This window comes from Fukomys damarensis, unplaced genomic scaffold (assembly GCF_012274545.1).
Source record: "Fukomys damarensis isolate Sample0158 unplaced genomic scaffold, DMR_v1.0_HiC HiC_scaffold_39, whole genome shotgun sequence".
Classification (NCBI taxonomy): Eukaryota; Metazoa; Chordata; class Mammalia; order Rodentia; family Bathyergidae; genus Fukomys; species Fukomys damarensis.
This window is the reverse complement of record NW_022900951.1, coordinates 6,727,353-6,742,879: the sequence shown is the minus strand read 5'-3', so window position 1 is coordinate 6,742,879 and position 15,527 is coordinate 6,727,353.

The following is a 15,527-nucleotide window of genomic DNA, read 5'->3' as shown; positions in this document are numbered from 1 at the left end:
CCTAGAGCATCCTTTCTTCGGCGCGACGGCCGTGAGCGCCGTGACGTCACCGCGAGGCGGGCTCCGCGCTCCCACGTGACGCCTTGGGACCGCGCCAGGAGCTAGGGGAGGGGGACAGACCCTGGGCGTCCCAGGAGCTGAGCTGCGAGTGGACCGAAGCCTTGTTCTGAGCTCGCTTCGGGGCGTTTTGCTTGATGGGTTGAGCTTGAGTGGCCTTTCACGAAGAATTATGGGAAACAAACAACACACAGAAGAAGAAATCCAAATTATTACAGGCTCCAAGCATGTAATAGGATTTCAAAAGGACTAGCAATAAGGGGATTACAGTAAAAGGAAATAGAAGTTAGTGTTTTACTGTAAAACCAGTATTTATCAAATGCAGTAGAGAAATATATTTTGTGCAAATCAAAATGACGCTTAAAATATAGCACGCATGGAGATTCAGTGAATGTACCAGTCATATGTCAAATATTACATGGAGCACTTTAAGCACTTCATTGTGGAGTATCATACTAATTGCACTGATGAATACTGCTTTAATTACTCTCCATAGCTGCTTTCCACTATTAATTTGTATTCACCAAAGGAGAAAATAGTGACACCACATATCAATACTACTTACTTCAATATTTGGTTATTTAAAATAAAGCACTATTTGTGAGCAAAATTGTATGTGGATCTGCATTTATTATCTTATATCTTCTGGTAAGGCATTTAATTTTTCAGGCATGAATGACATAATTCACAGGAACTCATTATTTCACATTTTCTAATTTTTAATCACATTCTGAAGAAGTGAGTCATTTTACTATCACAAAAATATGTACAATATCAACATTTCTCATTTACAACTGAAACAGCTTTGTTTACAAAGCCTTAGAAAATTCCAACTGTGATTATTTCATAAATTTGACATAGTATATTTCAAACTTAAGGGCAGCACATTTAAACTTTTCTTTCGCCAAACCACATAAACGTTTTTGAAAAGTAAAAATACAAAAGCAGAAATTGTTTTTATTTGTATTCCAGTATCATGTACATTATTTTCACTGGACTTTAAATCACAGTTTTATCATTTCCTTTGCTCACACCCCGAAAGAATTGTGAAACAGATTGTTTTCCAAGCAGGCTGGAGTTGAGTTTACTTGCTATTTATTTCAGCAGCTTTCGTGTCCGTCTATGTTTAACCCTGGCCCTTTTACCACCATCCCTCCAGATTAACCAAATTTCTGTTCAGAAAGACAATCTCTAATTTGGGGATAAATACAGCCCTTGCCTCTCAAAGAGATCTATTATTTTCCAGACCAAATTTTTTAAATCGACAAAGTGGTAGTGGCTTTCTAGGTCACTCCTGTTAGGTTTGTTACTCTGAATGATAAACAACTTACCTTTTGCTGTCAGATTCCTGAGGTAGCAAGTTAAAATGCTAGCGCAATCCCCCGCTCCTTTGGGTTGAGGGTCTGATGCAGACGGAAATCGACAAGTTCATTTTCCTACCAGAGGCAAATGTGGATTTCAGCTTCAGGCGCCCAGAGGCCCGGGAGGCAGGCTGGGAGCGTCACGTGTTTGGCGCAGCCACTCCGCCCAGCCCAGTCGCCGGGTCACCTCTCCACTCCGGAGGCCCACGGTGCCAATGTCCTTAACCTCCTACACTCGGTGCAATCGTGTCCAGAGAGAACCCAGCGACCTCGAGACAGGTGACACCCCCCTCAGAGGCCGGGCTGTATCAACTACTAGGAAGCCAGTTCTCCGAATCCATAGAAGGTTGGGGGTGGGGTGGGGCGGGTATAACATTGGCCCTGCAGCCACCGAGGATCCCAGGACAGTAAGAACAGCTTGGCTCTTGTTCTGCGTGCCTGAAATGACTAAATACAGATACCTTCCTCATCAGAGGACAGATTCACACACACACACACACACACACACACACACACACACACACGTTTCACCTCTTTTTCCAATGCTTGCGAATTACAGCAAAAGGCAGTTTTAAAAAGGCCTAATGCTGGGCCATGCAATTTTCTACAGAAAGAAATAACTCTTTCAACACCCACCACCCTCACCTAACAAATTTTCAGCTTGGCAAAGGTTAAAAAAACAAAACAAAACAAAACCCACTACCACCCATGAGAATGTAAATTGAATCATCTGTTTTGCGAGCCAGTAAGCAATTCCTACCAAAAGCTGTACAAAATATCATAGTTTGACCAATTATGCTGGGCCCATAACAGCTGTGCATAATATTTGCTCCAGCTATTTAGGTCCAAGAATTTGCCCTGAGTGGGGGAAGGTAGTAGAGGTGCGCAAAGAACAACTTGTTGAAGGAAAATTTGCTGAGACATTGTGATCTCAAAGCACTGGAAGCAATTTAAATCTCCAAATCTAGAGGATGTATTAAATTATAAGAGCTCCGTACTTTGCAAGAACTTCGTAATATAGTGGTAGATATTTATGGATGAGAAAAGACATTTGCAGTGGAGTACATTTTTTTTAGAGCTCCAAAGCATTATGTCTGTATTTACCCATTTTTTTTTGTACCTGGGTATAATATATTTCTATCTAAAAATATACCCTCATGTGTACACAAAGAAAATAATTAGGAAAGGAATTCACTAAAGTACCAAATGTATTTCACTGGTTAGTGAGATTAAAGGTGTTTTAAATTTTTCCTCTTTTTAATTTTGCTACATAATCTAATTTTTCCACAGTTAGCGCATACTGCTAATTCTCTTCTCTTGTAATGAGAAACAGGTTTTCTTAGAAGCACCACAGCAGACAAGCTCATGGAATAAACATATTTTGCTAAAATCACTTGAAGAGTTTCAAATCATAACCACAAAGCCCCAAGAGAACAATTCCAAGCTATACTATACTCTGCTACTCATAATCATCTTCAGGAAAGAGGATACCTTTCAGGAATGGGTATAATCATCTCATTTTCTCTTCCTCTTAAACCTACTTCCTGTTCTCCCCTGTTTGGAGCTGGGAGATTATTCCTTACCATCCCCTTAGGAAAAGATTCTGCATTAACGATGGAAAATCCCTCGACTTTTAATTTCTCTATCCTGGCTCCTGTTTTCTTCAGAGATTCCTATTTTTTTTTTTTTATCGCTTTGGATCCTTTACATTTTTCTCTTAATTATCTGCCACTTTGCTGCAGATGTCACTCAAGGATTAGAACAGTGGCTCTTTCTTTCTTTCTTTTCTTTTTTTTTTCTTTTTTTTTTGACAAAGTCTTGCTTTATAGTTCAGGCTGGCCTCAAACTCATGTTGATTCTCCTGCCTCGGCCTCCCAAGTGCCGGATGACAGGTGTGCACCACCAAGCCTAGTAGAACAGCAGCTCTTAAAATGGATGCTGCCGTTCCTTTTCCCCAGGGGACATTTTCAACTGCCACATTTGGGGACTGGGAGGGAGCAGTGGTGTGCTCCTGGCTCCCAGTAGGTGAGAATCAGGGATGCTGCAGAACAAGCTTCTGTACACACGTCTGTCCCCCATGATGGTGAATGGTCCAGTCCAAAATATCACTAGGGCTGAACTTGAGAACCTCTGATTTAGAATTACTTATGAAGTATAATTGGATGCTCAAAATGTTCCATTTCCCAGCCACTTGGCAGCATTCCCCATTGTATAATGTGCTGGAAGCTCTGCTCATCATAAATCCCTTAAATGTAGTGTTCTGGTGTGTGGGAGTCTAAGTGCTTGTCTGTGCACACACTGTTGCCAAAAGGAGACACAAGAAACCGCGAAGGGTGCTTTCTCGGGGTGGTGGGGGAGTGTGCAGAGACTCAGGCACAGAGGTGGGTAGGAAATGTTCATAAGTTTGGAATGCACTTGCACTACATATTTTTTAAGCAGATGTGTGTCTCACGTCCCCTTAAGTTAATACAACAAATGTGCAGCATACAGAGCACATTGATGCCCAGGATGTCATTTAATTCTCGGGGAAGTAGATTCACAGCAATAGAGCAGGGAAAATGTTCTGTCCCCATCTTGTGTACAGGCTCCCAGACAGCCCTGACATCAGCATCAGATTGAGTCCTATGTGGGGTACCCTGGCTTCTCCCCAGGAACTGTTCCTGGCCATCCTGTTAACCCCTCTACTGAGTCACAGCCCCATGGGACCCTCACTTAGCACGCTCCAGGTTCTACCCAAGGGTTACTGGCCACAGTAACCCTTGAGCTCTTGGAGGGAGCTGGATTTACCTGACTTTAAATGATAGAATTTTGCTCAGCCTCCAGGCCACAACCTGTTACACCAGAACTAAAATTGTTCCCAAATATTCTCAACCAAAAATTAGCTCCTGTCATCATACACTGCCCCAATGTGTTCCATGACTATATCACAATATTACTGTCGGTGCTATTTTGCCTTGCCTCAGGAGCCTTCATTTTCCCTTCTACAAAACAAGAGAGGGGGAGGAGGAGTAATAAATAGTATCCACATTTTGGGGGCGTTTTGAGGCTTAAGTAAGCCAGCTGGAAAGAGGAAATAGTGCTTTATTGGAACCTAAGACACAAGGAAAAATGTGTACCCTTATATGCAATTTTCCAAATAGTCTCCAAGATTTTGAACCAAGTGGAAAAAGTTAATAAATTCTCTACAACTAACACACACACACACACACACACACACACAGCTACATATAAAGCCCCCATTGCTCAGTTTATTTGCATGCCATTGCTGACCCATATTAAATTCATTTAGGGGAACCTGTAACGCCTGGCTAATTAGAAATGACTACTACCCTTGTCCAGTAATGCAGAGGCCTCAAACAAACAACAGTCTGCCTTTGTTTTTATATTTGATATGTTGTGCATTGTGAACTTTTGCATTAATTTTTATTTTCATAAATAATATATTATCTTGAACACTGCATTTTTTTGGCACCCACTTCCATTTTGGTCTCCCAAAAAGTCTTTCTTGCCTCCTCTAAATTTCAGCCCTGAATATCAGGTAAATTATTCTGTAAATGTGAGTCCTATAAAACCTGGAAGTGAGGACCCTACTTCATCTTTGTGTCCTGAGCTTTTTACACCTGAACACATTGCCATGAATGAATGAATGAATGAATTCCTCCTACATCCTAGCTAGATGTGATGCACATGGCCTGTGTCAAAAAAGATTTAGGGAATAAGTAAATGGCATGGAATATAAAGCTTTGCAACCCAGCCCTTCCTGAGCATTCTGAGCTGTGTTTATAGATCACAGTGAACCTCTAAAAGCTGCAAAGTTGAAGCAAATTACCCTGACATCTACCCACAGGGCCACCGTTGGCTGATGTGACAAGCAGTGTCTTTACTATCCCTCTGTGTTTTGCAGGGGAGTTGTTGTCAAACACATTATCCATTCTAGGAAAGCTAAGAAATGATTCTGCATAGGTCTAAGGGGTAAAAGAAGTCTTGCTTCCCCTAAGAAACTATATGGGTTTTCCTTCTCTACAATAAGAACTGTGTGGCTGTGTCTCCTTTTACTCTTTGAGTGCCAGGAAACTCAAGATAGTGCTAAGGCCACTCTGTAGGCCTGTCTGCTCAAATTGGCAGATGCCTGGTGATGTGCTGGTCAATGTCAAACAACACAGCTCTCCGAGGATAGAGCAGGTTGAGCCTTGATTTATAAAATGTGCTGATTCCCTTGGTTTAAACTCTCCTCTGGGTCTGGCTTGACATTACTGAATCGGGAGTTGGAGAGCAACGCACAGTAGCAATTATTATGTAGCATCTCCATCACACATGGACCACCAAAGTAATTTATTTCATTGCACCCAGACAAGCAACAGCCTCTCTCACATTGAACCTGGCTTTTGACAACAGCTGTTGACTTGATGCTTTGCATTACAAATATGATTCTTCTAAAATATCACCGACCTATTGAAAGAGCCACCACCCACGGGTGCTATTTATGTTGAAATTAATTTAAAGTAAAATTTCAGTTCCTCAGTCACACTAGCCATGTGTCAAGTGCTCGAGAGCCACACGTGGCTAGTGGAGACAGTTTTTGGTGCCGACATAGAACAAATCCATCATTGCAGGTAATTCCATTAGACAGTGCTGTGAAGCAGTTCTGTTAAACTAATTCTATTGTGCTAAATCTAATTCCACTGCTTATTACCCTTAGGATTCTGCCTGTAACTGCAAGGTAGAAAAGGAAATCTGGCCAGAGTTTCTGTTGGTGGGAATTATGGAAAGGCATGGGTTGCAAAAGGCTGTGTGCCTCTAGCCAGAGGTCTCAGGGATAATGCTTCCACAGGATAATGCTTTCCATACAAAATGGGCATCTTCTGCCTTTGGACTTTGCCAGTGGTCTACAAACCTTGTCAAGAGGAGAGAGGAGCATCTAATGAGTTGTTTCAAAGCAAAGCATGCAATGCAAGCAAGAGGGCATTCATTCCCCAGTATGGAAATAGGCCCTTCAAAAACATGTACTTCTGTGGTAGCTGGACAATCATCCCCAAACTGTGGTTGTCACTTTATAAGACAATAGGATTTTTACAGATGTGGTTAAATTAGGGATCCCGAGATGCTGAGGAGATTCACCTAGATTATTCCAATGGGTTTGGTGTCATCAGAAGGGACCTTATAAGAGACAGACAGGAGAGTCAGAGAGAGAGAGAGAGCACTTTGAAAATGCTGCATTGTGGACCTGGAAAATGGGGCCATAAGGAAATAAACAGAAGCAGCCTCTAGAAGCTGGAAGAGGCAAGGAAACAGCTTGGCCCTGAGAGCTTCCAGAAGTGATGCAACCCTGCCAACACCTTGGTGTTAGCCCAGGGTGACTCATTTTTAACTTCTGGCCTCCAGAAATTTAAAAGGACAGATAAGTATTGCTTTAAGCTGCTAAGTTTGTGTTCATTTATTACAACAGTGTTGAAACCAAACCTTTTGAGACACAGAGATGCCTGAAACAAAAAGGATCTATTGACCACTACAAAGATGAGCCAGAACAAAAAGACCATTTCTCAGGACAAGTTTCTACACTGCCAGCAGCAGGGCCAGACAGCAGTTGGAAATTTCCACCTGGACCAGAGCTAAGTGCATTTTTTTCATGAAGCAATATTAAGAAATGTAAATAGCCAAATTATTTGCTAAAAACATTTTAAGAATATCTAATTGAAGCACGACATAATACTAATCTGTGGAGAAACCAACACAACTAAAGCAAAAAGATAAAAAATACAGAATGTACAGATACATAAGGAAAAACAAAAACATAAAATGAAAACACTCTTGGTATTTGATAAGACAGAATTGAAACCAAAGAGCACTGAGAGAGACACGAGGACCACTTCACAGTGCTGTAGGCTGCAAATGTACAGTGAAAATTTAAGCGTCAGTAGTGCCTGTGCTTCTAATAATACAGCAAGAGCTTTCAAAACGAGGAGCTACCAGTGAGGGGAGAAAAACTAGAAACATCAACACACCAGTCAAGGTACCTACCCCACTTGCTCTGGAAGACAAGAGCTGAGAAAAGATGGAGAGCACCCAGGTAGCATGACTGACAGCCAAGCAAGTAGAGCCTGGATATGTGCAGGTAGCTATGCCTGGTGGCTGTCATGCATGTGTGCTCTGCTGCCCTAATTCATGTCCACTCTAAATTCCAGAATATGATTTACTTGGAAATAGCATCTTTGAAGATGTATTTAATGAAGGATCTTCAAGATAAAACACAGGGTGGGCCATAAATCCAAGGACTCGTGTCTTCATAAGGAAAAGGAGAAGAAAATTTGGGGAGAAAGAGACACACCGGAGAAAACAGAAAGCAGAGGCGGGGACTAGAGTGGTGGCCTGGAGTTGGTGGCCTGGAGCGACCAGGAGCTATTAAGAGGCAGGACAGGTCCTTCTCTTGACTCTTCAGAGGTAGCTTTCCCTGCCCACAACTTGATTTCAGTCTGCTGGCCTCCAGAATTGGGAGAAAATACATTTCTGGTGTTTTAAGTCAGCGACATTGTGATAATTTGTTACGGCAGGCCCAGAAAGTAATACCATATGTACAAATGTATGTATGCATATGTGAATTAATCACTCTGAACCCTAATTATACAGAATGTGCCTGCTTTTCACAGAGTAATCACAAAAACTGACTATATCACAGGCCACAAAGAAAACCTCAATAGATTCCACAGAAGAAAAATAACACAAACAGGATTTTCTGACTACATTGCAGTCAAGCTAGAAATTAACAAAAATTTGCCCAGACCTTTACATCTGGAAAAATATAAAGAGGGGCAATAAACATCTCTTGCATTGAAAGAGAAAGCCAAAATGAAATGACAGACTTTCTTAGAAATCGTGATAACGAAAGCACAGCATATTAGTTGACAGAGAAAAATTCATAGCACTAACTTGATTTAGTGATGCACATTTTAAAGTTTAAAAAACACATTAAACTCAGACGAGTATAAAAGACACAGTTATGAAAGACATAATAAAGCAGAACACAGGATAATTAAAAATAAAGGCATCAAAAAAAATAAAAGCAGCACTTTGACGTTTGTTTCATCCATCAAACAGAAAATAGCAAGACTAATAAAATACAAACTCTTCTCTTTTAAAAATAGAGAGAATTGTTTTAAAAGTCCAGTAACTAGCCCAAATGGAGGAAAAATGAGGAAGACAGCACCAGTACAGAAAGTATGACGAGGAGAAGAGCAGCAAACAAAAGGAAATTAGAAGAGATTGCTCTGTGCAGCTGTTTACAGACAAATTGGTAAACAAATAATTTAAAAATAAACTATGACTTACCAAAACCGATCTCAAGAAAGTTTTGAAAGACCAGATTCCATAGCAGAAATAAAGACTTAAAGAGCTTCCTTGCAAAAATAAAATAAAAAACAAATAAAACATATATCAGCCCAGGTTGCTTTGCAGCAGAATTCTTCCCAAATTATCCTGCAAGCCAAGAAAAAGAAAAACTTCCACATTTGTTTAATGGAGAATGACATTGATCTTCCACCTGGCAAAGATTTCACTACAAAAAAAATTTAGTATATCAATGCCAAAAGTACAAATACTTACAAAGCAGCCTCAAAGCACATTAAAATATATTCATCGTGACCACTGGAGTTTGTTACAAAAGCAAAGATAGTTCTCTGTTGGGAAATTCATTAATATAATCAATAATCTTGTTAGAACTAAGAAGGAAAATCATATTTGAATCTCAGTAAATGGAGAAGAGGAATTTGAAAATAATCCAGGTCCTATTCATGTGAAAAACACTCAAGAAAATAGAAATGGAAAGATGCTTCAACATAAGATGTGTGTGTGTGTGTGTGTGTGTGTGTGTGTTACTCCCTAAAGCTCACATCTTATTTAATGGGGAAACACTAGCTTGCTATGGTTTAATTTTTTTTTTTTTTGGTACCAGTGATCAAACTCAGGACCTTGTGCTTGCAAGGCAGGCGGTGGCACCACTGAGCTAAATCCCTGGTCCCTAGCTGCTGTGGTTTAAATGTGCTCTCTCCCTTCCAAACCTCGTGTTGAACTTTGACTATCATTGTGGCAGCTCTGGAAAGCCAGGCCTTTACGTGGTGATAGGGCCTTAAGAAGGGACTGGAAACCAAAACTGACAAAAACCTAGCAAGAAATCTCCAAAATGTATATGAATAAGACTGGAAAACATTCCTCGGAGACGTAAAACTGGTCTTGAACAAGTGGAAATAAATAATACTTTCTTGGATGAGAGGATTCAACCCCATAAACATGCCAGACCTCCCAAATTTGTAAGTTTACCACAATTCCAGTTAAGAGTTCTTCACTTATTTTTCCTGGAGCTAGACAATGATTATAAAGTTCACTTGGAAGAACAAATAAAAATAGCCAGGAAAGCATTAAAAAAGACAAAAGGAAGCACAGCTACCCCTGGCAAGGATTAAAGGTTACCAGCAGCCTCTGCATGAGAGCAGCTTCGCTCCCAAGAGTACTGATTTAGCCCAGGCTCTGATTTCTCACTTCTGCAAGCGGCAAGCACTCATGTGATGTGCTAGTGCGAGGCTGTAGGGAGACTCACACAGCACTGATGAGAATACAAAATGGTACACCCTCTGGAAGGGAAGTGTGATGATGCCTAGCGGGATTCCATATTCACCTTTGACCCAGAGATTTCAATTCTAAGGATCTATCTGGCAGAAATCCTAACATTATTGATTGTTGAGTTTTTTGTTTGTTTTTGGTGGTAGTAGGGATTGAACCCAGGGCTTTGACATCCCCCTCCTGTTAGAGAAAAGATCTTGTTAAATTGCCCAGGCTGAGCTTGTACTTGTGATCTTCCTGCCTCAGCTTCTCAGGGTGATGTGTTGAGTCATTTTTAATATCAGACGACTAGAAACAATCAGAAAATGGTTGAATGAACTATAGAAATCCACTAATCCCTTGTTCAAAGATAAAAAGGAATGAAAAATACCTACATGTACCACTTTTGGGAGTGTGGGTATAGGAGGAATTTATTTTATATGTAGGATGGATGTGAATTTTGGGGCCAGAATGAGGGCTGAAAGGTAAGCTTTTGGTGGCCCCAAAGATAAGTCAACCTGGAACCTGGGAATGTGAACTTATTTTTGACCTTTACCAAGGTAATTAAATTAAAATCTCAAGCTCAGATCATCCTGGATTAACCAGGTGGGCCCTAAACCCAATGACAGGTGTTATTGGAGGCAAGAGGAGAAGACAGAAACAGAAGAGTGGGAGATGTGAAGATGGGAAGAGAGATTGGAGGAAAATTTTTACAGCAGCTGCTACAGATTTATTTTAATGTAATATAAATAGATATTAATAAAGAAAATATAAAAGTTCTATGAAAAAATAATTTTTCATAACAAAATACGTAAAGAATTATAATGGTAAATACATTGTGTATCATGAGCTTTGAAGAACATATTTTCATTTGCTAATCTCTCTCTAAACTCATTCCCTAATAATACTATACCTTTTTATTTCTGCAGAAAATATTTTAATTGTTAACAAAGTATCTCACACTTGGTATAATAGGTGTGTGTGCTTAAGTGAATGCTACGAAATTCTCTACCACTGAACTATTCCTCAGCCCTGCTAGGATATATTTTTAAGTGAAAACGCTGGTGGTGAAGTGTATTTGTTGTGCTATCATTTATTCAACAAAGGGGAGAAACAAAAACATAGATGTGTACTTATTTGTATATATACATTTACACATATGTGTGTAATGTTTGTATATGTGCACATACATAAATATAAATGTATATACACATATAATCATTTTTAAAATGAAACAACATTTTTAAATGGCTACCTGTAGAGAGAAAATGAATAAGGTAGAGAGGCAAGAATAAAAATTAGACTCATTTATTTATTTATTTTTTTGTTTATTTTGGTTTTTTTGAGACAGGGTCTCACTACATAGTTGAGACTGACCTGGAACTCACTATGTAGCCCAGGCTGGTCTCGAATTCACAGCGATTCTCCTCCTGCCTCAGCCTCCCAAGTGAAAATTAGACTCCTTTGAATACAACTCCTTTTGTATGTTTTTAGAACTATCATTGTATTTTATACATTTATAAAATCAAATTTAAAAGACCAAGCCATAAAAATCTACAATAGCTGGCCCAGTGTCACACACCTATAATCACGGCAACTCAAGAGGCTGAGGCAGGAGGATCACAATTGTAAGGCCAGCCTGGGCAATTCAGCAAGAAGCTGACTCAGAAAATAAAGTTTAAAAGGGGCTGGGTTTGTAGCTCAGTGGTACAGGATTTGCTTAGTGTGCAAAAGGCCCTGCTTCCATTCCCAGTATCTTAAAAGTATCCAAATAAAGACGAACACACATGTATCAGGGTAATAGCTTAACCACACGGAAGGAAATATTCCACATTAGTAATTTTTATTAGTTATTGAGGTGCTAGAGATTGAACCCAGGGCTTTGCACATGCTAGGTACATGCTGTACCACAGAGCTACACCTGCTGGCAGTAATCTGACTGCATCTTCCTAGTAAGACACACCGTAAGGACTAAAACATATGCAAGAAAAATTTCAAGCAGCATCCCGGAACTATGCTGTTGGTTGGTATTGCTATTTGTGTGTGGGTGGCGGGGTTGAGACAGGGTCTCACTATGTAGTTGAGACTGACCTGGAACTCACTATGTAGCCCAGGCTGGTCTCGAACTCACAGAGATCCTCCTGCCTCAGCTTCCCAAGTGCTGGGATTACAGGTGTGCACCACCAAGCCCAGCGGTATTGCTATTTTGAAACATGTGTATATGTGACATGGGATAAAGTAAATGAGTGGGGATGTGATATTCTATTTCCACCACCCCTTTTATCCTTCTAAAATATTGTCTAGCTAGCTATCCATTAAAAAGACCTAAAAATGACTAACCTGGTAGTGACAAGAACCTCTGGCATCAAAAATCTAAGTCACCCTGGAAAAATGACCAGTTACAGCTTAGAATCACCTGGCCATGTAGGATGGCAAGGCAGCCATCTCAGACCATTGGCGGGGGGTCATAACAAAAGGGCCCAGCAGCCATCCAGCAGAGGCTCCCCTAGCCAGACAAGTGACTCTGAGCATCAGTGAGGGCAACACTATGAGATTAAAGCACCACCAACCTGTTAAACCTATGTACTGATAATGATGCTACAAAGAAAAATCTCAAAAATAAAAAAATTGGCCACCACTGCACAATGGTAGTCAAACAATTCATTTTGAAAACTTACAAGAATCAAGCATTTATCTTGCTTTTCCCATAGATACTATACTACAAGGTAACCATATAGATCAGTAACTTTCTCTTTATAAAGTTAGCTCAACTAGAAACAAGTAGTAGGACTAAAATATCATTTTGCAGCTCTTAGGGAGGGTCTAGACATTATCAATAGCTGCTGACATTACAAAAATACTATAGGACTCTATAAGTCACTTGGTGGATGACCATTTGGGAGGTCTTGCCACCCACTCTTCCCCCAAAAGAAACAAAATGTAAAGAATACATTGTGATCAAGCCTTTACAGCCAATTACCAAATTATAGGTACATGCTGGGGAAAATGTTCACAGGGACATAAATCAGCTAAGTCCAGAAAGTGAGGAGTTGCTGGACATGTAACCTGTTCAACGAATTTCATGTGTATTCAAGCCTGTAGACTGAAAACAAAACATGGCTTTGAGAAAGCACTTTTTACCTTCTACAAATGCTATAATGAAAATGTTATAACAAGTGTTGGTCAGGATGTGAAAAAGGGAAATCCTGGGACACTGCTGGGGGAAGCGCACAATGGTACGGCGGCTTTGGAAAACTGTCTGGCAGCTCCTCCAAAGGTTACACATAGAGTTACCATACAGCCCGGAAATTCCATTCCTAGGTATAGGGGTACACTCACAGGAGATGAAAATGCATCCACACAAACGCTAGAACATAAAAGATCACATCAGCATTATTTATAATAGCTCAAAAGTGGAATCAACCTAAAGTCTATCAACTGGATAAATGAAATGAGGTATATTTGTATAGATGATTATGCAGCCATAAAGATGAAATATTGAGACATGCTACAATGTGGATGAACCTTGAAACATTATACAGAGTATATTTTATAATTCCATCTATATAAAAGGCCTGAATAGTCAAACCTACAGAGAAGCAAGTAGCAATGAGCAGTGACAGCTAATAGAGGTGGGAGTTTCTTTTTAAGGTGATGAAGATGTATCAAAATTATTATGGTGATATTTGTACAACTCTGAATATATTAAAGTTGCTGAATTATATGCTTTAAATGGGTAAATTGCATGATATATAAATTATATCTTAAGAAAGTCTTTACCAACAAAGCCCAGACATTAAAAAATATTTGGATTCGGAGTTAAAAGAATGACAGCCAGGGCTGGGTATTTAGCTCAGTGACACTGCGCTTGCCTCGCAAGTACAGGTTGTGAGTTCGATCCCTAGTGCCAAAAATAAAAATAAAAATAAAAATAACAGACAAATAACAAAATTAATATGGGATATTTAAATATTTAATGACATTAAGGAATTATTAAACTATAAGGATATTATATGTGTGGGATTTTTCCCAATACAGCTATATATACTGAAATATTTATAGATGAATTATGTGGGATGTGCTTCAAATCACAAGAGGGGGACATGGGTGAAGATAAGAATAAGATCAGCCATGACTGACCCAGGTTGACATCAGGTGAAGTCTGTATGTGTACCCATTTTACTATCTCTGATTGTGTATCTCTTTTTATGTCTTAAAATATGCTCATTTATTTATTTGTGTTGGGAATGGAACCCAGGGTCTCATTCATGCTAAGCACACACTTTACATTAAGCTACACACCCAGCCCATTTTTATACATTCAAGTCCCCATAATTATAAGGTTTAAACACACACACACACACACACACACACTTCCACTTTGTTTTAAGGTGTTAGTTTAATTTTGTAGAAGAAATATTTTCAAACAATACACATGACACAATCAGAGAAAACAGTGACAAAAACAGAGATGAGTACTGATTACAACTTATTCCCACGACAGAAGGTTACTTATCTCAGCGATTATCAATCAAAGCCTGACAATGCAGTAATTAGATAAAAGTAAAAACCAAATTCCCTTTTATATGTTGTAAAAACCCTGGTGGCAGAATTCTAATCAGTTCTGGACCAGAACTGCTCATAAAACATGGCAGAGTTTCCTTTCTCACAAGGTCCTGCATTTGCACAAATTGTAACAGCAGATGAAAGTGTCCCCGAAGCAGATGTTTTCGGGGTGTGGCCGTCGTAACTAGCTGGCAGTCACCAGATCATGAATGAGAAGCAGAGGAGGGTGCTTTGTGTCCTCCAGCTCATGGGGCAGCCTCCCACCCATGCAGTGCAGGCGCATGGCACAGAACTGCTCCCTTCCCCTCTCGCACTAGGCTGAAATTGCCTTACTTGCCAGGGTTCCTTCCATTCAGCTGCAAAAGCAGTCAAGGATGCGGTGGCAGGGAGAGGCGACACAGAAAGGTGGCAGACACAGATGTTCCTTGGACTGACACCACAGCAGGGGCTGCAGCTATTTCTCTCAGGGCAAAGGTGAGATTCTTAAAAAAACAAAACTCCTGGGGATGGGAGGGAAGCACTCCACCTAGACATCTGCATAACCTGGGCAGTTACAGTAGAAAACACTTATCTGGAGGCTTCTGGTATTGGCACAATGGGTTTGAAACTTAATAGGGTGGGCAGAAAAGTTGCCTCATCCTACCAACTCACTTAGAGCAAGTTGCCTGGGGCAGCTGTAAAAAGTGGTGCAGGGCCCCTGTGACCAAAGCACTGTCTCGCATCTAGGGAGCCATGCATGTAAGACTGGAAAGCTCTGCCCTGCACACACCACAGCATCCAGCAGCAGACGTCTCTTATTAGACTATAAGCTCTCAACAGTGTAGGGGCACAGAGAAAGGCAGCTCTCCTAAGAACCAATGGTATGGGGCTCTGCTGCTGCCATGGGCTGGTATAAAAAGGAACTGGTCCCGCCTCAAAAAAAAGGCAAAAAAAAAAAAAAAAAAAAAAAAAAAA